Raw genomic sequence first — 22,911 nt, forward strand, 5'->3', positions numbered from 1 at the left:
ATAGAAATAATTACAAGTTTATAGTATTTATTATTTCTCATGCCCTTAATTGTCAGTTGGTAGGATAAATCCAGAATCAATTCAATAAAAGCATTTAGATGAAAGACCGAAATGGCAGAATCCAAAGCTCTTTAGTGGTCTAGCCTGATCCAAGGATAAAGTTGAGATTATCAAATGGACTGGATGAACTGAGTATATCAGTGTATCACAGGAGCCAGAGCAAGTATCTTCTCTTCTGAAAGATTCTTCCAGTACTTGGGGATGTACTCTCATCGTTAATTCATGTCATTTATGCTTCATCTGTGTGGAACATAAAAGCTTCATTCTGTAAATGAGAAACTTCCAAGTTCTTGTTCTTCCAAATTATAAGAAATGTGAACATTTCTAACAGTTCACATGCTTTCACCAATACCAAAGGAGGTACTGTCAGTAAATAGGAAAAACATTATGCTCCCCATGCAGCCTCATGATCACACAGTGCAAACTTCCCTTCATAAAATAGTCAAACAGGGGCGCGTAGGTGTCTCAGTCGGTTGAGCATGCAACTTCCTCGCAGGTCATGATCTCGCAGTTCACGTGTTTGAGTCCTGCACCAGGCTCTGTGCTGACAGCTCAGAGCCTGGAGCCTGCTTTGGATTCTGGTTCTCCCTCTCTCTCTCTGCCCCTCCCTCATTCATGCTCTGTCTCTGTGTCTCTCTCAAAAATAAATAAACATAACATTAATTTATTAATAGACATTAATACAAATTTTAAACAATAAATAAAATGGCCAAACAACCTATCTATAAATTTTGAGACAAAAAAAAAAAAACAACACAAAAAAAACCATGTAAGATCTAGGAATAGTGTCAAAAGTAAATAGGGACTCATTCTTTCAAAGCCAAACACAGATGTAAACATTAGTTTAATGAAATGGTGCAAATTAAGGAAAATGCTATGCCTTATTATTTAACAAACAAACTTGTTCACTCCTTTATTTAATACATCACTGTCAGGCATCATGCCAAGTGTCATGATGTTGGTATGAATAGCATTCGGAGTTTGCATTTCATTGGAGGGGACAGTCAAAAAACAAATGAAAAATAAACATGATCTTGACAATGGCTATGAGGACAAAATGCTGATTATGAGAACAGCAAGCTGAACTTAACATTACAATATTGAAGGGTATGTCAGCAAAGAAACTGGTAACTTGAATAAAGATTCCTGAGTTATGGGGTCAGTTCTAACAGTAGCTTTTCTAGCTTATAATTCATTTTAGGCTAGGCCTAATTTTATTCAGGCCCAAAACCTTACTGGTCTTGTCATTTGCATGACTAAAAAAGAGACCTTCTTGGAGTAGGATAGAAAAAAAAAATCAGCTGAAATTGTTCTGGTAAAGGTTGCTTCATGCCAAACAGGCAATAATAAGGTAATAAATAAGACTTTATATGAGTTCATGGAAAGAACTCATTAAAAGATGACTATATTCTACTCCAGAACTTTTGTCCTAGGTAGTCTGCAAAGTAGAATTTCAGATTTTAGATTATTGCTCTTATGTGGAGAGTCTGGCTGTACTTGTGATATCGTTTATTGTAATTAAATAAAGTGAGATGTGAATTTATCTTTTTTGATATTTCTTCTCTTTCTTAATAGGATTTTTAAGTGAACATAATTCTTAATTTAAGCTTTATTTTACTAAGTGATACATCTATCAGTGTTTTAGTACCAATACAGATTCTCTCCTTTTCAAAACTGATTGATGAAAAGTTCAGATTCCCTAAGAAAAAAATAAGTCTCTAATTTTTCTCTTATGCATGAATTTTACCAACACTAGTAGGGACTGTTTCCTGATTTATTATGTCTGCGGCCATTCTGTTATTGCAGTGTCCATGAAGGAATATTTTCTGTGCTTCATAATTGAGAAATAAGACATGGACAAATGCCTTCCTCTGTCTCCAGAGAATATTTACAAGAATTAAGGCTGAAGTGCAAGTGATTTCAATCATCAGAACAGTGTGATAATCTCAAAGGAAAAAAATAAAAACTTATAGCCTCTTTATGCTATTAAAAATAGAAATCATAAAAATGGAAACATCTCCAACTACTGGGTCATTCAGTAGGTGTTATTAATTCGGGAGGCTGTTCTTGGCAGCAAACCAGAAACTTCCATTTGTGTCAAGAGTCCTGAACCTGTTCCACAATGAGAAGTTACTTAGTTCTCTACTGACATTCTCAAAGAAAATGGCTTATCCCTGCAATTCACTTGATAGTAAAACTATGCAAATATATCCCAGGAGGAAATGCTAACTTTGAACAAAGAAGGAAATTTCATTGATTATTTGCTTGTTTCCAGACTTGGAAGCTGGAGAATGACTCAGTCTCTGATAGAAAACACCCTATTTAAATCCTTAATTCATTCCTGAGCTACAAAAATTTGTATTTGTTATTGTCTTTTGAAGTAAAAAATGTAAGTGAAATCATATTCTGTTCTATATAGTCATTATCAGCAGGCATAGTATGAGGCAGAAATCTGAAGCATATATTTATTGAACCTGAAATAACGGAAATCCAAATGTTTGGAAAATACTTAACAAATTTAAAGAAATAATCTGAGATAACTCCAATGCAGATAAAGATTCAACACCAAGAAAGAAAATCAGAGTATTTACCATTATCTAAGAAGATAAAGTATTAGCTGCAATCATATTTTTTTTTTTTTTCAATTAACTGCATGCCTGTCAGGGAAGATGGCAGTTGTACTAAAAGCTGTTTTGCAGAACCTGAGTGACATGCAAGACTAAGAGGCTTAATCATTACATTATTACTAGTTGGTGCTCATCAAAACTCTACTAGGCCAGTCAGGTGGTCTCTACAGGAAGGCCAGTGGTAATTCTTTTCTCTTTTTAAAGACAACAAAATATATCGGGGTCCCTGAGGGTGGAGCATGGGACTCCTGATCTCAGGATCATGAGTTCAAGCCCCACCTTGGGTGTAGAGATTACTTAAAACAAAAACAAACACAAAACAACTTATATATGATGCAGTCAGAGGAGCTCAAATTCCACTCCAATTGAAGACATTGAGATGTAAGGACAGGTTTACCATTAGCATTTGCAGGGCCTAGCACAAGAACCTAAATCAAGGATAGGGTATAAACCTCAATCTTAACAGTTATAAATGAAGCCACAGATTTTAAGTAAACCATGTTTCATCTTCCTTCCTGGATATCTACAAGTATCAAAATAATATTTAAAACACCCATGTTTTAACATGTTTAAACTTGGTAAAATATTCTAAAAATTAAATTCAATGATTACTGCACATGTCTGGGTATTCCGGCAGAGTCTGAATGAGTAGTAAGGACAATTCATATTTTTGTTTTTCTATTAAATGCAGGTGCTTTGATTTAATTTCAGAAATAAAATCTCTTATTATAATTAGGATGTTCGTGTAACTTGTGCTTTGTTGAGAGTAATACCATATTAAACTTTCTTGAGTGATTCTAATTCTTACATATATATTTTTATTTTAATTCCAATATAGTTAATATACAGTTAGTTTCAGGTGTACAATATAATGATTTATACATATTTTTAATATTAATTTCAGTGTAAAAAAGTTTGCTGGGAACTGCCAGGTGAAGTATCTAAGATTAGCATACTCATATCTCAATTTGGAAAAAGCTGTTCATTTTACAGTGAATGTTAAGGGCTCAGACACACAAGACTGCCAAACACTACAAGGTACAAACACTGTAATGGACTTCTATATGATTAATTTGTTTAAAAAAGACATATTTTAATTTTTTTTATAATTTTCATGTGGCTTAAAAATTATATCCCACTTCTGAAGTTCTAATTTTATTTTTTTTTTATTTTTCTTTTTTACTGAGAGAGAGAGAGCAAGACAACATGAGCAGGGGAGAGGGGCAGAGGGAGGTGGGGGGAGGGAGAGAGAGTGAGAGAGAGTCTCTCAGAGTCTCTCAGGCAGGCTCCATGTTCAGGATGGAGCCTGACAGAGGGTCCTTGCCAAGACCATGAGATCATGACTTGAGCCAAATCAAGTGTCAGACTCTCAACTGACTGAGCCACCTAGTCACTCCAGAAGTTCTAATTTTAATGCTGGGATATCATAAAGAAAGATTTTAAATGCACTCTGTAGACAACTTTGTTAAAATGTGTCTTCAGCTAGAAATATACCTTGATATATCTATACATTGTGATTGCTAAAAATATATATATATTTTATATATATATATATATTATATATATATAATATATATATTATATATATATATATATTATATATATATAGTCTTCATCCCTTTTCTTGTAGAGACCTAAAACCCTTGGAATCTCCTGAGTGGTAAGACCCATACAGGTGTCTTTTATTATTCATAATAAGTGCCATTCAACCATATCTGGGTTGATGTTAATGAAGTGATTTCTAGAAACCCCCTGAGGGTGGAAGGTGGTTACCAGGAGAACTATCCATATAATTTCAGGGTTGGAACTTTTAGCACTGCCCTCTAAAAACCAGGGCAAGGAGAGGGGCTGGAGAATGATCAAATCATTGACTTTTTGTGATTAATGAAGCCTCCATAAAAGCCGAAAAGGACTGGGTTCAAAGAGTTTCTGGGTTGGAGAATTTGTTAAAGTAGCAGTGGAATAATCCACCTAGAGAAATCATGAAAGCGTTGAGCCTGAGCCCTTTCCTTATACTGTGCTCTATGCAACTGGCATTCCTGAATTGTATCCTTTTAAAACAAATGGCAATCTGGTAAGTAAACTGGTTTCCTGAGTTCTGTGGGCCATTCTAGCATATTAATTCAACCCAAGATGGGGTCACGGGAAATCGTAGCCAGTCCATCAGAGGAACAGGTGACAACCTGGTGTCTGAAGCAGTCGAGCTGTCTTGTGGGACTGAGCCCCTAACCTGTGGGATCCATCAGATTGACAATTTAAGAATTGAATTGACTGACCCAGCTGGTGTCTGGAGAATAGGGGAATTTATTAGCATGGAAAACCCACACATTTGTTGATCCTAAGTGTCAGAAGTATTGAGAGCAGTGCTTTGACTAGAGAAAGCAACAATAGTTTTGTGTTTTTTTATGGAGGCAAAAATAATGGTATGTGCTGTAATTAATCTCAGCATTCATTGTATGAGCTTCCACTGTCACAGAAATATTTATTTCCTTGCTGTATTTTCATTATATTAGAATATCAATTTTGTCATGTATTCTTGAAAATCTCAATTTCCTGTAAATATTTTATAATTATTTCAACAATCATTTTAAGTACAATTGTTAGTTTTCTTTGGTAAGTTTTTTACTGACATTAGTACCAAGTAGAAGGTTATACCCAACTGATAAAGTAGGCAGTTAGATATGAGCAGGGGACAAGAGCTGTCCACTGATAAAAGGGTGCAAACCAAGTTCAAGTAGCTGGGACAGACCCCAGGGGATATGCTCTCATTCTCTCCTATGACCACTTTCCTCCTGTAACCTATAGCTTCATTATAATGCATTTTCATTGTAGTTTTAACCCCCTGGTGGACGAAGACTGCCATGGCTGTTTCCGCAAGGACCACACAGGGCCCTAAAATTCCCCCTCTCCCAACAGGTAGGAGAAGTCCCTTAGATGACTGGCTGCAACCCAGTCAGGAACCGCCCCAACTATGACCCATAACCTATTCAAACATAAAAGAACAACCCTGAATCCGTGCTGCAGCTGTCACCTCTGGGTCTACCCCCCTTTCCCATCTTGAGAGTATATTTTCATTTAAACTACTCGTAAACCCTTGCTTGCTTCAGAGTGTGGCTCTGAATTCTTTCTTGGCAGAACTCAAGAACAGAGGCCAGGGAATGGGATTGCTATAGAAATGACTATTTATAAAGCGAATGACCTCTAATGACCCTAATTTAGTTTATAGAAACCACGATTTTCTCTTAAAAATTGTCATTTCAGTAGTTTTTCTTATGCATCTTGATAAACTTAATCAAATTGCTTTAATACAAATTAGCTGACAGTCATGTGTCTGAGAGTGTCTGTAGGGTCAAGTTAGATATATGTTCCATTCACCAATATGTTTCATTTTGTGGTTGATTCAAAATATACTATATTGAATGAATTCTTACCAAAAATATCAGCATTTTGATGATGTCAAAATGCTGATCTTTTGATGATGTCAAAATGATGACATTTTTGGTAGCAATCCGGTAACAACCAAGGCTATGACCTGTATAATCAAATTTAAGCTAAGTGGTATATATGGCACACGCACACACATAAAATATGCTTCTGGATTTGGGGCCAAAATGCCAATAAAGCTCATTACATTGTCATATGTTTGTCATTAATATTTTAGATTTTTTTTAATATCGAATTTTTCAAGTTTCTTCATGCAGGTTATATATAAATATAGACTAAGAATGTAATTGCATAATATACCAAACATTCCTTAGCCATCATGTGCTACCATGAGAATATGCATTAATTTGTCTTATCTCTAGATAAAGGAAACAAGAAAAAATGGATACTTAGCACTGCCAGAAAATGATACTTCTTTATGAAAAGGCTACTGCATTCATCTTCTCTGAAAGGAGGAATGTGACAATTTAATTTGTTTTTATCTGTACACTTCTCCCATTCAAATCGTCCCCATACTCTGAAGCAGTGTCCATCTCCCACTTTGGCTGTGGCACTACCTGCACATCTTTACCTCATTTGAATATTATTGCCATGTGTTAAAGACACAGGGCAAGAGATGTCAAGACTTTTCTGGGCTTCTTTGAAGCAGTTAACATTCTCTGATACTAGCAGCCCAGGGCAGGGTCTAAAAGCCAAACTGTCTACGACAAGGTATTTAATTGCTCAAGATTTATGGCCATTTGGCAATAGTTTCCTGATTCCCTGTGCAATGCTTTCTTTCCCCCCCCCCCATGCCATTTCCAGTGTAAATCTATATACAAATATTTTAGTATTACAAATTTTATCATTCAAAGAAAGCATGAGATAGATAGACTAAAAATGCCCTCCAGTAAACTGTATTCTGTGACTCTGGCATATCACGTATTATAGATATTATACACTTTACATAAAATGAAGAAAAATTTATGGGAGAAAAGGCCAATGAAGTGAGAGTTCAGAAACCTTAATTTTAATTTCACCTTCATAAATGGTTATGCAAATCTTCTAGTCTCTCCATTTCATGTTTTCTTATCTACATATTTTCTTATTTGTTTTGCCTAAGATGTTTTTTAATGTATGAGCCTATGAATATTTGTAGTTTATGGAAAAGTTCGAAAAAGAAGTCTTAGATAGAACTATTATTTAATTACATGTTGGTGGAGACTTTTTTCCACACACAAAAAAGAAAAATGCCCTGCATTTTCTTCCAAAGGTGCAGTTTTCAAAATGGGCCCCCAGAAAGAGTATTATCTGCATAATATGACAGTATGTCACAGAAGTAAATTCTCAAGTTTGAGAACCTCTACTCCACAACCACTGGAGTACCACTGCTCTAGATACATTTATATTTAGAAAGATTTAAAGAGCAAGTGATAAAATTTGAAGGAACTAATTATAGAAGCATTTGACAGATATTAAAGATAGAAACTGTAGGTTTATATAAATAAAGCTGTATAAATGTAACCTTCCCAATATATAATACATAATTAAATGGTAATGCTCATCACCTATTTTCTCTGAGAAAAGGGTAAATCATTTGAGGCCCTAAGTGTCTTTCTATTAACCACAATAGCTAGTCCTTCAAGTAATTCAAACAGGGTCTACATTATTCCAGGTGGCACCAAAATCCCAAATGTGGCCAAGTGAATGCTTCTAGCCAAGAGTCCAGGAGTCCCAGAGAGCTTAGATTTAAGTATACAAAGAGGACCAGCACTCTCCAATCATTGTGAAGTGAGAAGCCAATATTTCCAAGGTTTTTTTTACAAGAAAGCAGTAATTTTTAGATTAATGACTCAAATTTCAAAAACCATACTTTGAGAAATGGCATTAAGCCCAATAGCTAAGTTATCAATGTTCAAAGAAGCAAATATCTAGGATATGTGAGTAGTAAGAAGGACAGGCTCATGGAGAGCCAGTCTCTAGAAGAATAACGTAACTATCCTTGCTTAATCTCATTTAGGTTAATCAGGAATTAAATAGAGAAAAAAAATTAACTACTGATACCACAAATCAGGGTGTGTTATGATGCAATAGGTTTAGGAAACTCATTTTGCTGTGTGATTTTAGTCATTTGATGTTAATTAGGAAGCATGTTTAATAAAGTTACATGTGCAGAAGAATCAGCTAGATATGGTTATTCATCAACATGTGAATTGGGTGGATTGACTATTTTAGTTCACATAGTGCATGTATAGAATGCAGTAACAAGGCTCATTGCTTCCTGCGCATGTATACCTTACTTCAGCATGACAGAAGTAACAAGAATACATTTATGTACTGAGGAGCTAAGAATAGCAAAAGATTGGGGTGCCTGGGTGGCTTAGTCGGTTGAGCATCTGACTTCGGCTCAGGTCATGATCTTATAGTTTGTGGGTTCGAGCCCCACATCAGGCTCTGTGCTGACAGCTTGCTCAGAGCCTGCAGCCTGCTTCAGATTCTGTGTCTCCTTCTCTCTCTCTGACACTCCCCTGGCTCATGCTCTGTCTCTCTCTCTCAAAAATAAATGTTTAAAAAAAATTATTTAAAAAGAATAGCAAAAGATTAAAATAGAGATAACTTTGAAGAAATGGAAGAATTAAAAATTCTGGGAATACACCAATATCCCCTTAAGAGATATTGATTAGCGACAGTTATGTCAAAACGTAGTGTTATTAAAAGCTAGATAAAGCCTGAAATCACTCAAAAAAATAAATGAGGAAGTTGAACTTACAGTATGAAAACATCAGAAAGAACTATGCAAAATAGATACATAATTTAGTTTAATAGGACAATTTAATACAGTTAATATGTAGAACATTTTCCCTTTTTGAAGTATACAGAGAAAGATGGAAAGAAGTTGGTATCATTCTATAGATTTCTGTTATTACTATCAAAAGTCCTATCAAACCAGACTCCTTAAAATTACTATTTCTCTAAACTCAAATTACAAGTCCCAAGTATTTAACTGTTCACTGATATTAAAGTAACTTTGGATCAATATTATTATGCACTCTTTAAAAGGCAATTAACAATATTCAAAATATTTTAATTAAGATTTCATATATTGATATTTGCATTGAGAGTAAAGCATATTATCAGTGATGTTTTCTGGCATACCAAAATATTCTCATATAGCTAAAAATTCATTATTTTGTGAAATTCAGTATTCAAGTTCAAAGAACTATTTCTAAAAATAAAATGCATCATCAGATTTCTTAAGCTTTCTACTATCTTAACTATAGACACGTAGAAGAATTTCAAGTAATTCCTTTGAAAGCCTAGTTTATCACTGCAGTTGTCTTCATACTAAAAAGTTTTGGGTTTCCATTCTGGCATGTAAGAAGCTTCAAAGTTGCTATTCCATTCTGACATGAAGTAAAAAGTTAAACAGAAAAAATTCAACAACTCTAGTTAGATTCTTTAAGAATAGTAAGGTCACAGAAAACAGTACTACCCCCCAAATTGGAGAGACAGGCAAATACAGAGCATTACAATTATCAGAACAGAAATACATGAGCAGAAGCCTCCTTGGGAACCAGTGCAAGGTAAGAAAATCTACACTGTTAACAGACTAGTTCTGGAGACTCCTTATGGCCAACTTTAAGACTAAAACCTCCAGGGAGATCCAGTCACAGGGAGGCTTCCCCATTTTTGTGGAAAAACTTTCAGTGAATATGAGAGAGAAATCAGTTTATGCTTCCAGCAGGGGAGAAGAAAAGCAACCATTTTGAACAATACTAGAGTACTCTGTCCTTAACAAGGTCTTCCCTCACCTAACCTGCTGGGATTTTATCAAAGCCTAAACCAGGAGAAGGGAAATGCTTCATTGCAGTCCACTCTAGACATCCTGTTCTGCTTAAGTGGTGACTGGACTGAGAAACACTTGTCAAGTTCACAGTCTAGAGGCATAAGCTCACTAAAAGACTGAATCCTAATCCAAGGACTATAGAATGCTTTCCCCTTTGCCCCACACTTCACGACAAAGCCTGTTTATAGCAGTTCTTTTTACCTAGTACATCATGTCTGGCTAACACGAAAAAATTTACAAAGCATACCAAAAAGAAAAAAAAAATAGAGCAAGCATTAGAACCAGATATGGCAGGGATATTGATTTATCAGAGTAGGAATTTAAAACAACTGTGATTAATAATCTAAGGGCCCTAAAGGACAAAGCTGACAGCATGCAAGAACAGATTGGCAATGTAAATGGAGAGCTGGAGATCCTAAGAAAATCAAAAAGAAATTCTAGAGATCAAAAATACTACAATAGAAATGAACACCTTTGAAGGGCTAATTAGTACACTGGACATAGCTGAGGGAAGAATCTGAGAGGATTTATCAACAGAATCCTTGAAAACTGAAAAAAAAAAAAAATCCAAAACCTATGAGGCAACTGCAAAAAAGTATAACAAATGTGTAATGGGAATACCAGAAAAATAAGAAAAAGAAAATGTTTGCAATGATAATGAGTGAGAATTTTCCCAAATTAATGTCAGACACCAAACCACAGACCCAGGAAGCTCAGAAAACATCCAGCATAAAAGTGAAAAAAAAAACTGTATTATTCATGTAATTTTAAAACTACATAAAATCAAAGATAAAAATTCTTTCCTACACAGGGACAAAGATAATTACAACCAACTTCTCAGAAAATATGCAAAAAGCAAGTGGAGTCAAGTATTTAGGGCTGAGAGAAAAAAACCAACAACCTAGAGGTTCTATATCCTCTGAAATTATTCTTCACAAGTGAAGAAGACATGAAGACTTTTTCAGACATACAAAAATTGAAGGAATTTGTTACTAATATGCCTGCCTTGCAAGAAATGTTAAAAGACGTTCTTTAGAGACACAAAACTAATATAGGTTACAAACTCCAAAGTATGTAAAGAAAAGAAGAGCACTGAAGAATGAATAATTGAAGATAAAATAATGACTTTCCTATTCTTAATTCATCCAATAGTTAAAGTTTCCAAATAATAGCAATGATGTATTCAATTATGTTATACTTATGTATGCATATATATTATTGTATCCTTATTCTAAGTTATGTGAATTGCTACAATGACACAAGGGACAGGAAAAATAATTAGGATTGTTTTTATAAGGCATATATACTACACAAGAAGCAGTAGAGTATTATTTGGCAGTGTACTTGAATTAGTTTTAAATGTATATAGCAAATTCCAGAGCAGCACCAGTGACAATGAAAACAATAAAGAAGAAATAAAATTGATACACTAAGCAAGGAAAGAATGAGATCCTAAAATGCTCCATTAAATCCATAAATGACAGAAAAAAAGTGAAATAGAAAAACAGGATCGAGAAATATGGGCAGCAAATATAAAAGTAACAAATATGGTAGATTGTAATCCAACTATATCAATAACTACTGAAAAGTGATCTACATTGGGGCGCCTGGGTGGCTCTGTCGGTTAGACGTTCGACTTCAGCCCAGGTCACGATCTCGCGGTCCGTGAGTTCGAGCCCCGCGTCGGGCTCCGGGCTGATGGCTCAGAGCCTGGAACCTGCTTCTGATTCTGTGTCTCCCTCTCTCTCTGCCCCTCCCCCTTCATGCTGTGTCTCTCTCTGTCTCAAAAATAAATAAAAACGTTAAAGATTTAAAAAAAAAAACTGATCTACATGAACAAATTAAAAGATTGTCAGAGTAGATCAAAAAAGACCCAAATATATGTTGTATACAAGAAATCAATTTCAATTAGAAAGACACATACTTATTAAAAGTAAAGGGAGAGTATCAAAACAGTACAGTCCTGGGCACAAAAATGAACACATAGATCAGTGGAACAAATAGCCCAAAAATAAACCCACACTTATCTGGTCAATTAATCTATGACAAAGGAGGCAAGAATACACAATGGGGAAAAAGCAGTAATTTTCAATAAAGGGTATTGGGAAAAGTCAATAGCTACATGTAAAAGTATGAAACTGGACGACTTTCTTATACCTTACTCCAAAATAAACTCAAAATGGGTTAAGGATTTCAATGTGATACCTCAAACCATAAAATTTCTCAAGAAAATTTAAGTAGAAAATCTCTTGGATGTCAACCTTAGCAACATATTTATGGATAGGTTTCCTGAGGCAAGGGAAACAACAGCAAAGGTAAATTAGTGGGGCTAAATCAAAATAAAAAGCCTTTGCAAAGCCAAGCAAGCCACCCAAAAAATGAACAGGTAACACAGTGAAGGAGAGAAGTTATTTGCAAATTACGTATCTGATAAAGGGTTAGTACTCAAAATACATAAAAAAATGTGTACAACTCAACACACCAAAACCTCCCAAAAATCTAATTAAAATGGACAGAAGTCATTAACAGACATTTCTCCAAAGAAGCCATACAGATTGTGAACAGACACATAAAAAGATACTCAACATCACTCATCAGAGGGAAATGCATATCAAAACAATAGTGTTATATCACCTTATATCTGTCAGAATGGCTAAAATCAAAAATACAAGAAACAAGTGTTAGTGAGGATGTAGAGAAAAAGGAACCCTTGCACACTATTTGTTGGAATGCAAACTGGTACAGTCACTCTGGAAAACAGTATGGACATCTCTCAAAAAATTAAAAATAGAACTACCCTACAATACAGCAATCACATTACTGAGTACTGTCAATTGGATATAATGAACATCTATACACTCCATCTTCCAACAACAGAAATATACATTCAAGCTCACATGGAACATTCACCAAAACAGACCACATCTTGGGCCATAAAACATATCTTAACAATTTAAAAGAATAGAAATCCTAGAACATCTGCTCTCAAACCACCATGGAATTAAACCGAGAATCAATACAAAAAGACAGCTGGAAAATCCCAGAATTCTTGGAGATTAAATAACTTCTACTTAACACTTAGGTGAAGGAAGAAGAAAAATACTGCAAAGAAAAAATGAAAAGACAAATCAAAATTTGAGGTATGCAGTGAAAGCAGTGATTAGAGGGAGATTCATAGCATTAAATGCATATACAGTAAAACCTTGATTTGAGAGCATAATTTGTTCTAAAAACATACTTGTAATCCAAAACACTTGTATATCTAAGTGAATTTCAAGAACCGCTGGCTCAGTTGTGATCATGTGACGTTGGGCATCACATATTACTCATATTTTAAGACATCACTCATTCATCAAGTTAAAATTTGTTAGACACGTTTGCCTGTATTCCAGAACACTCAGAGAACAAGTTACTCACAACCCAACGTTTTGCTATATTAGGAAAGATACCTCAAATTAATCATCCAAATCATTCTACCTCAGGAAACTAGAAAAAAAGAGAAGAAGAAAGAATTAGAGTAGAAATCAGTGAAACTGAAAACAGTTAATCAATATAGAAAAGTCAACAAAACCTAAAACTAATTCTTTGAAAGTATCAATAAAATCAATGAGCCTTTAGCCAAGCTAAGAAAAAAAAAATAAATGACACTAATTGCTAATATCAGAAATAAGAGACAGCATATGACTATAGATCATGGATGCTAACAGGATAGAAAATAAATACCATGATCAACTCCAGCCCAAAAATCTGATACCTAGATGAATGGACCTATTCCTTTAAAGACAAAATTATTCATACAGGAAGAAGTAATCTGAATAGGCCTGTATCTACTAAAGAAATTGAATAAAAAATTAATAACTTTCCAAATTAGAAAGTATCTGGCCCAGATGGATTTATTGGTGTATTCTCACATTAAAGTAAGAAATTTGACCCATGCTCTATAATCACTGTCATAAGACAGAAGTAGAGATAACACTTTCTAACTCATGCTATGAGGCCAGTATTACCCTAATACCAAAACCAGTTGAATGAGTGGCAAATACATACCAGTATCTCTCATGAGCATAGATGAAAAAGTCAATAAAATCTTAGCAAATTGAACACAAAATTTAAAAAAAAATTACACACCATGATCAAAAGTGACTTGTCCATGTATACAAAGCTGATTCAACATTAAAAAAAAAAAATCAATAAAAGTCCTATCAACAGGCTAAAGAAGAAATCACATAGTCATATTACAAGTACCATAAAAAGCATTTGACAAAATTCAATATCCATTCATGATAAACACTGTCTGTAAATTAGAAATGAGGGCATGACTTTTCAACTTGATTAAGACTATCCACAAAAACCTACAACTAACATCATACTTGATAAAGGTGGAAGCTTTTCCACTAAGGTCAGGAACAGGCAAGAATGTCTCCTCTCATAATTGCTTCCCAACATAGCACTGACAGTACTGGAAATCCTCGTTAATACAACAAGATTGCAGTGGGGGGAGATAGACAGCTTTGAAAAAATAAACTGTCTTTATTTACAGATGACATGACTATATTCAGAATCGGCATGTAAGTATTGACAAAGTAAGACCCCCCCCAAAAAAAAAACCCCTCATGGAATAAGTGATTGTACCAAGATTGTGGGAAAGAGGTCAACGTGCAAAAGTGAATTTTCTTCCTAAATACCAGCAATGAGTAAGTGGGATTTGAAATTTGAGACCTAACTTACATTCACACCACCCATTATCTACAGATTAAATTCAATTCCAATCAAAATTCCAGAAAGTTATTTTATGCCTATCAACAAAATGTTTCTAAAGTTTGTATGGAGAGGCAAGACGGAGAAGAGCCACCACAATATTGAAGGAAAAGACCAGAGTAGGAGAAATGCACCTGAGTTCAAGGCTTACTATAATGTTATTATTCATCTGGAATTGTAGAACTGGTGAAAGAATAGACAAATGCATCAATATAAGAGAATAGAGAGCCCAGTAATAGACCCACATAGTCAACTGTTATTTGGCAAAGAAGAAAAGGCAACACAATGGAACAAAGATAATCATTTTAACAAATGGGGCTGAAATAACTGGTCATCTACATGAACAAAAATGAATCTAGACACAGACACTACACTCAAAACAAAAATTAACTCAAAAGAGATCACAGACCTAGATGTAAAAAAGTAAATCTATAAACCTTCTAGAAGCAATCTAGGGGGAAACCTAGTTGATCTTGTGTTGGTAATGTCTTTTTAGATATGACGCCAAAGCCATGAAAGCAAGAATGGATATGCTGAACTTTGTTAAAATTCAAGTTCTCTGCCAAAGACACTGTCAAAACCATGAATAGACAAGCCACAGACTGGGAGAATGTATTGTTAACAGACTTGTATGGTAAAAGGTTATTACCCAAAATTACAAATAGTTTAAAATTCAACAAACAACCTGATTAAAAAATGGGCCAAAGACTTTAAATGACTCCTCACCAAAAAGCAGATACACGGGGTGGCAAATAAGCATATGAAAAGATGTTCAATATCCTAGGTCATCAGGGACATGACAATTAAAACAAAGAGATACTATGAGAAGCCTAGGATAATGGCTATAATTGGGCACACTGATAATACCAAATGCTAGTGACAATGTCGAGCAATAGTAATCCTCATTCATTGCTGGTGGAAATGAAAAATGATACAGCCACTTTGGAAGTCATTTTTGCAGTTTCTTATAAAACTAAACATACTGTTAACATACAGTCTGGTCAGTAACCATGCTCCTTCATAATCATTCAAAGGAGTTAAATTTATATTCATACAAAAATCTGCACATGGACATGCTTCTAATGGTTTTATTCATCATGGCCCAAAATTAAAAGCAACAGAGATGTCCTTTAGTAGGTGAATGGATACCTAGACTGTGGTAGAAAAAATGGAATTTGACTCAGTGCTAAGGAAAAATGACCTATCAAGCCACGAAAGGACATGCGGGAACCTTAAATGCCAATCCAAAAAGTCTCTTGAATATATTTTTTCAACTATATCATATCCTGAGAAAGGCACAACTATGACAACATTAAAAAAATCAGTTTTGGGTTTGGAGAAAGAAATAGAGAAGCAAAGAAAATTTTAGAGTAATAAAACTATTCTCTACGATGCAATAATAGTGGATACATGTCATTACGTATTTGTCCAAAGTAAGAATAAACACCACAAAAGAGTGAACCCTAGGAATAAATGTGGAGTTTGGGGATTATGACATGTCAGTACAGGTTCATTAATTGTTAACAAAAATATCACTCTGGTGGGTGATAATGATAATGGGGGAAGCTATGCACATGTGGGCCGGGGACTAAATGGGAAATCTTTGTACCTTCTGCTCAGTTTGTGGTGAACCTAAAAGTGTTCTAAAAAACAAAGTCTATTTAACCAAAAATCTAAGTACTAGGTACAACAACAACAAAAAGTATTGACTACATTTCTGAAGAAAAAGGAGTGGAATAGGTTTCAAACCACTCTCAACTCTTTAAAAAAAAAACAAAAAAACAAAATGAAAATCTGTAGTTTAATATCAGATAAAAGTAATGTGGGGGTGCCTCACCTGGGTGGCTCAGTTGGTTAAGCGTCCAACTCTTGATTTTGGCGCAGGTCATGATCTCACAGCTCCTGAGTTCGAGCCCCACATTGGGCTCTGCACTGACAGTGTGGAGCCTAGTTGGGATTCTCTGTCTGCCTCTCTATCGCTCACTCTCACTCTCTGCCCCTACCCTGCTCATATGTGCTCTCTCTTTCTCAAAATAAATAAATTTGAAAAAAGAAATAAAGGTAATGTGAACACAGTAGTGCAGAGGGCCAAGTGATGAAAGTAGCCACTTACTAGGAAACTTTTAATTTCTTAACTCTTATAACCATAATAAGAAGCGTCATGCTACTAAAATATAAACTGTCTTTGTCAAACCTCAAAAATGAAGTGAGCTGTGATCTTGGTTTATATGATCTCGCTATTATTATTAATCTTTGTTTTCTACTGGAGAATGATGCTGACATTTTAACATAGATATAGATTCGTGACTTAAAAAAAGTTTTAACTTTGTTCTACCACATTATAGTGTGAAAAGTTGGTTACAGTACTTTAGATTTTCTTTCAAATTTTATGTATTTACCACATTCTATTATATTCTTATATGTAAAAATAAGTATAGATTACAATTTACAGATACATTCTTTAACAAAAGCATTTCAATTCTTTTTAATATAAATCATACTTAACTATCAGTGTTCTGTTAAATATTTATCTTTACCTCCAATGCATCCAGCCCAACTCACATACAATTGGAGTTCAACTTGTGTTACTAACTCAATACGCCAATCCACATCACATGAGGTTTATACAGTGTTAGATTAACCACAGTTTGGAGAACAAGAGAGACAGTAATAGCCATGGAGACCTTAGAGAAATCATTCATATTGGCATCAGGATAGATACAGAAGTAACTACTGACCTCAAATCTCCAGAGCAGTCCAAATACTTGTCCTGACTGACCAAACATTTGCACATGCTTTTTCTTTTTTTAAACAGTTCTCAGAAATTATAATGGATTTGGAGAGAAGTCTGCACATGAATGTATTTGTTAGTTTAAAAGGAGAGTTCCACTTTTCTTCACTGGATTATTTGATATGTTGTTTGTTGTGGGAGGACTCTTGTGTCTTAAATTACAAAAACATCCTTGAAGTTGGGATTCAGAAACTTGAATTATAAATAAGCACACGCTTGGGATCACCAAGTTAACCTATGATCTGATTACTGCTGCTAGTATTGTTTATTGTACAAACACATCTAGAGTTTGGTTCTTCGCATAAATGAACTTTTTAAAGGGTTTGTTTATGTAATGGGGCACCTGGGTGGCTCAGGTGGTTAAGCATCTGCCTTCAGCCTTGAGGCTGAAGGAAGTATCAGAAACACACTGACTTTCTCTGAAGCAATTTCCTTGTACACAGAGTCTGAGCAGGGACAGCACCAGGCATTTCCCTGTAAAGGCACCTGCCAATGAGGATTTGACTGGAAGAACCTAGGCAAGAAAGGGGAACTTGTCATGCAGTCTCTGAGGGCAGGCCTGGGCTTAGCTCTTTGTACAGGGTGTGCTTAGGCCACACACGATGCTTGCCTTACTGTAAAGCTATTTGCCACAGTCCTGGTAAATAGTGTGGTCCTTTTGCAGTCTGGTGTGCATGCCATATGATCAAGACAGCTTTTTCACCTTATTTGGTCTCCTACGAGCAAGTAGGAAAAATAGTGAATTTACCCTAAAATGTCCAATCTGTATTTATGTACCTTGTCAGTGTTTTGTTGCTGGTTTTCTAAAACAATCTGATCAATAAATCTTATCCAAATCTAAACAAAACAAAAATAAAACCAAAAAAAAAAAAGAAAGAAAGAAAGAAAGAAAGAAAGAAAGAAAGAAAGAAAGAAAGAAAGAAAGAAAGAAAAGCCCGCCTTGAGATTCTCTGCCCCAACGCTGCTTGTTGCTGGATCCTACAAACCATGAGATGATGTCCTGAGCTGAAATTAATAATCAGACACTTAACCAACTGAGCCACCCAGGCACCCCAAGGAACAAATTAACTTTAATATCTCGCATTAGTAACTGAACAAAGAAAGCTATATTATGTCCGTTAGTTTCATTATTAGCTCTTAATTTTTAAATATGAACATATTTTTTATAATATAGCAGTAATACTTAAACTATTATAGAAAAACTCAATCTTCAAGTCAAAGTGGGGTCAGGAATTTTATATTACCTTGGAAATTTTCTCAGTTTTATAATAATACTTAGTCTTTAATTCCTTTGCTCAGGTACCTTCTGAAGTTTATACCCACAAGAGAGGTAGAGGTGCTTGACAAGCCCCACACTCCTAGACACAACCCAGTGATATGTGGTCAACTTGGTTGAAGTCTCATTGGTGAGTAGTTAGAACTCTGCCTTTCCAAATATACAGGAAAAAAACATTCTTCAGGAGAATAGAAAAAGTGAATTATTTAAATTATCAAGACTAATTAATGTCAAGTTTAATATTCTAAATATTTAAAATACAAATCATATGGCAAAAGTATAGTCACTCAAGTGGAGAAATGGAATGATACTGTATAAGCTTCTGACCAAAAAAAAAAAAAAATGTAATTCTAACCATATAGAAGTATGGACACCCGTTAGGGAAATAAAAACAAGCTACAATGGCTGAGAATCCAGATAGAGGTGTTGCATTTTTCATTTTGAATAGAAAACTCGTCCTAGTTTGATGACAAAGGAAAGTGAATAATGTAAATCCCAGAATAAGCCAGGTGTCTAGAAGCACCATAGGGAATATAACAGAAGGACACACACAACTGAAAGAAACAGGTCTTCTTAAATTACTTCTGGTACCCACAGTACCAGAATCCAACAGACTGTGGTGTCCTCTTCATCATAACCAACACAGTGATTGATTTGGGGCTGTTCCGGCACCTATATTTGGGGATCTAGACAAACAAATGGAATTATATCTTTTACATATTTTTCTTATAAATAGTGCTCTCCCAAGATTATTTTTCATGCTAATGAAGATATATGTATATATAATATATATCTAACACATCATGTAGAAGTCTATGCTTTGTATTAATCTATACAATGTTGAGTTGGATACCCTATTCCAGATCTTAAAAGATAGTACACGTGGTAAGTATGAGAATTATTGGTTTCCTAATTACAGTTTGCCAGACATAGATTGCTTTTCAATTCTAATAAATTATGGATTTTAAGATTAGACCCAGTATTAATTTGTCTGAGTCCCCAGTGCCTCAGTATAACGTAAAGTCTCAAATGAGAGTGTTGGATGCAAAGGCCTGTCTTTGGGACCGGGTAGAACAGGAAGGTTATGTTTTGGTGTCTATTCTGCTTACATGGAGACCAAAATTCCAAAACCTTCTCCTGAAGAGTAGCTAGCTGCTTTCAATTCTTCCAAGGTCAATACAGTATGGCCATGAAGGAAGTCACTGAGTGGAAAGCAGAACGATGGTCAGCATAGAGAAAGGCTGATATTTTAACCAGTTGAGAGTTCTACTGTATAAACTTATCGGCCATGACTGAGATATTAAAGTGTCTAGAAAGACCAATTTGCCAGTAGTGACTGCAGAAAATTGGTGACTAGAAAGAGAAGGCACATATATCTCTGAGCATGGCTCACTTCTGCAGGCAAAAACATGCAATTTAGGGCCCCTATCTGGCTCTTTCCAAGACTATGAAAATCTCTCATGGGTAACATCAGTTTAACATTTTTTTCCTACATCAAACTATTCTGCATTTGAACATACATACATTTTCCAAGATTAAAAACATCCAATGAAAAGGGAGATTGTTGGAAAGATTATCAAGATTGCCTTGACCTATGGGGCACCTTCAGAGAATTTTTATGTCCAGACTTCCTATGATTTAAGATACCTTTCACAGGTAAAGATCTTGCAAATGGGGTTTCTATTTCTCCACAGAACAGCCTCTGTAAATTTCCTGGCAACTCCAGCAAGTTAATCTCTGCTGTTGCTGTTTTGTGGTAGGCCTCTCAAGTACTAGATAGGTAATCTAGGATGATTCATTCTCCAGCTCTTACACATTCTGTTTGTGATGAATGTTCAAGAAATTCATTGATGTTCTGCCCCGATAATAAAGTTTTTGGACTGGTTTTGCAAATCTTTTACTTTAACCAAAGCAACACTGTAATACTTAAGTGCCAGACAGCATCACAGTCAAATTACATTGTCTAGAGCTGGAAAGCAATTTTTGCCGGTAAGATATAGGCTGACATAAATGAGGTGAAAGACAAATGAAGATATGCATGTATTCTGTTTGAGGTATATATTAACAGTTTTGATGTAGTATTTTCTTTGCACAGCTTTAAAAATAGACTTTTTTATAATCTTAATCTAAGTTAAGGTTTGAAGGACCCAAGGCAGACAAAAACAAAACATTTGAGTAATTGAGTAATATTCAGACAAACCCAAGCAATGCATAAAGTAGAGAAATCCAGTCACATCTATGAAGAAGTGGAATAAATCTTTAAGGCTTTCCTTATAAATATTCATTTACACAGACTACACCAAGTACTATGTATGTTCATGTGTCTGCATATCTATCAAATGCCAAAAGTCCACTAGCTAATCTCCATAAAACTAAAACTAGCTAATCTCCACAGACTATAAACCATTAGGTAATTCCTCTCTCAAGTCTAAGTTTTGCTCATAATTTTTAGGCAGCCATTTCTATTAGCTCCTAATAGTGTATGTGTTTGTGGTGCTGGGAATGTAGGGAGTTTTATTTTTGTTGCCTATCTTGTTTTCAAGGTTTATTAAACATGTATTAAGTGGCAGCTATGTGAGGACTAAAAAACCAAAGTAACAAAAACAGACACAGACCCTCCCATTAATGAGCTATAAATAAGAAGGGGGTCTAAAACAAGTAGCATCATTCCAATTGGGCAAAATAGAGAGTAGAGAACCATTCAAGAGACATAGTATCAAACTTCCTAAGAAAGTGAGATTTATTACACATAGGGAATTAGTTTACCAAAAGAGAGACTCTACAAGAGGGAGGACCATGCTTAATTTTGGGTTTAAAGCATTAGGAGAGTTTCCATTCCATCGTCATTTACATGGAGTTTTATACTTTTCATGCTACTAAATCTTGGGATTTAAACAGTGAACCATAGGATCTGCTGCATATTGGGAACAAAACTTTCTCTTTTTTGCTGATAAACTTTGTACTGCTGTCAATATAGCATTTGATATGAAGTCTATATTTACTTTATTCACTAAAGGGACATTTTTTTTTTCTTTCATATGAAAGGTAATTGCTACAAAGCATTATATATTGCTTGCTAATGGAAAGCTGAGAGGAAGTGGTTTAATTTTGGAGTCTGAAAATTAACCTCCATGGATGGTCTTAAAGAGAGGTTTGTTTTTTAAACTATCCTTTCACAGTAGTTCATTACTGTGAAAACTATCCTTTCACAGTAGTTCAATACTGTAAAATTATTAGATAAAACTTCTTTTAAATGATTATTTAAAGCATATAGAGATGGGCCAGTTTGAATGATAAACAAATTTCTTAATTCAGGGGGTAAAAGGGCCTAAAGAATGGGTATACAATTCAACAAAGTTCATTTTAAGAAGCCATATGGGTAAATAAAAAAGCAAGAAAGTATTTTCAGATAAAAGGAATATTCCACTCCCCAATACATCTCACTTTTTAATTTACCTGCTAAGTTCTTATTTGGATCAATGGTTGACCCTCTCCATGAAGCTCTTAAGTATATGTTTGCACAGGTTTTCATAAATGAGTAAATTATATGTATATCTTCAATTTGGTGTCATCAATCTTACTTCATTATATTAACTAACATTCCTGATGCATTTTTGCTTATACTCCCATATTATCATCACACCTCAGACACAAAGAAGTTCCTTGATTTAACATAGTTTTATATGCATGTATAGCTTTTATACAAAGATTAAAAATATATATGAATACATATGTTATACATAGATGCATATGAAGAGTTTCATATAATAATTAGTTCATTTATTATCATAATTATGCTCAAACACGTTTTTGTTCTCAAGTACCTCCATTTAGAAAAATAATGGCTTTCTTATGCAATAATCCATCACAACCCTATATGAAGTGATACAGTTTTCACAGCAAGATTAGATAGTGTTTTAATCTCAAAGGTTATAGTAATGCATCATACCAACAGAAAAATAGATCAAATCTCCTTTGATCTAATTTTCATTCCAGCACACTCACATGGAATTTTCAAAAGCTTATGTCTCAATTTCCCACTTAAGGGTAGCTTATTTCCATAACCCCAGAAGGTTCTTTCCAGCTCTTTTTCAGTTAATCCTCACAACCTTTGCTCCATAAACCATTA

General features: G+C 34.8%; 1 long non-coding RNA gene across 2 annotated transcripts in view; it reads right to left on the reverse strand.

Annotated features, from left to right (window-relative positions):
* The window catches only part of LOC123379012, a 267,296-nt gene that overhangs the window by 215,130 nt on the left and 29,255 nt on the right, over positions 1-22,911 (reverse strand). The window lies entirely within an intron of this gene.

The sequence above is a fragment of the Felis catus genome, chromosome A1 (assembly GCF_018350175.1).
Source record: "Felis catus isolate Fca126 chromosome A1, F.catus_Fca126_mat1.0, whole genome shotgun sequence".
In the NCBI taxonomy this organism is placed as follows: domain Eukaryota; kingdom Metazoa; phylum Chordata; class Mammalia; order Carnivora; family Felidae; genus Felis; species Felis catus.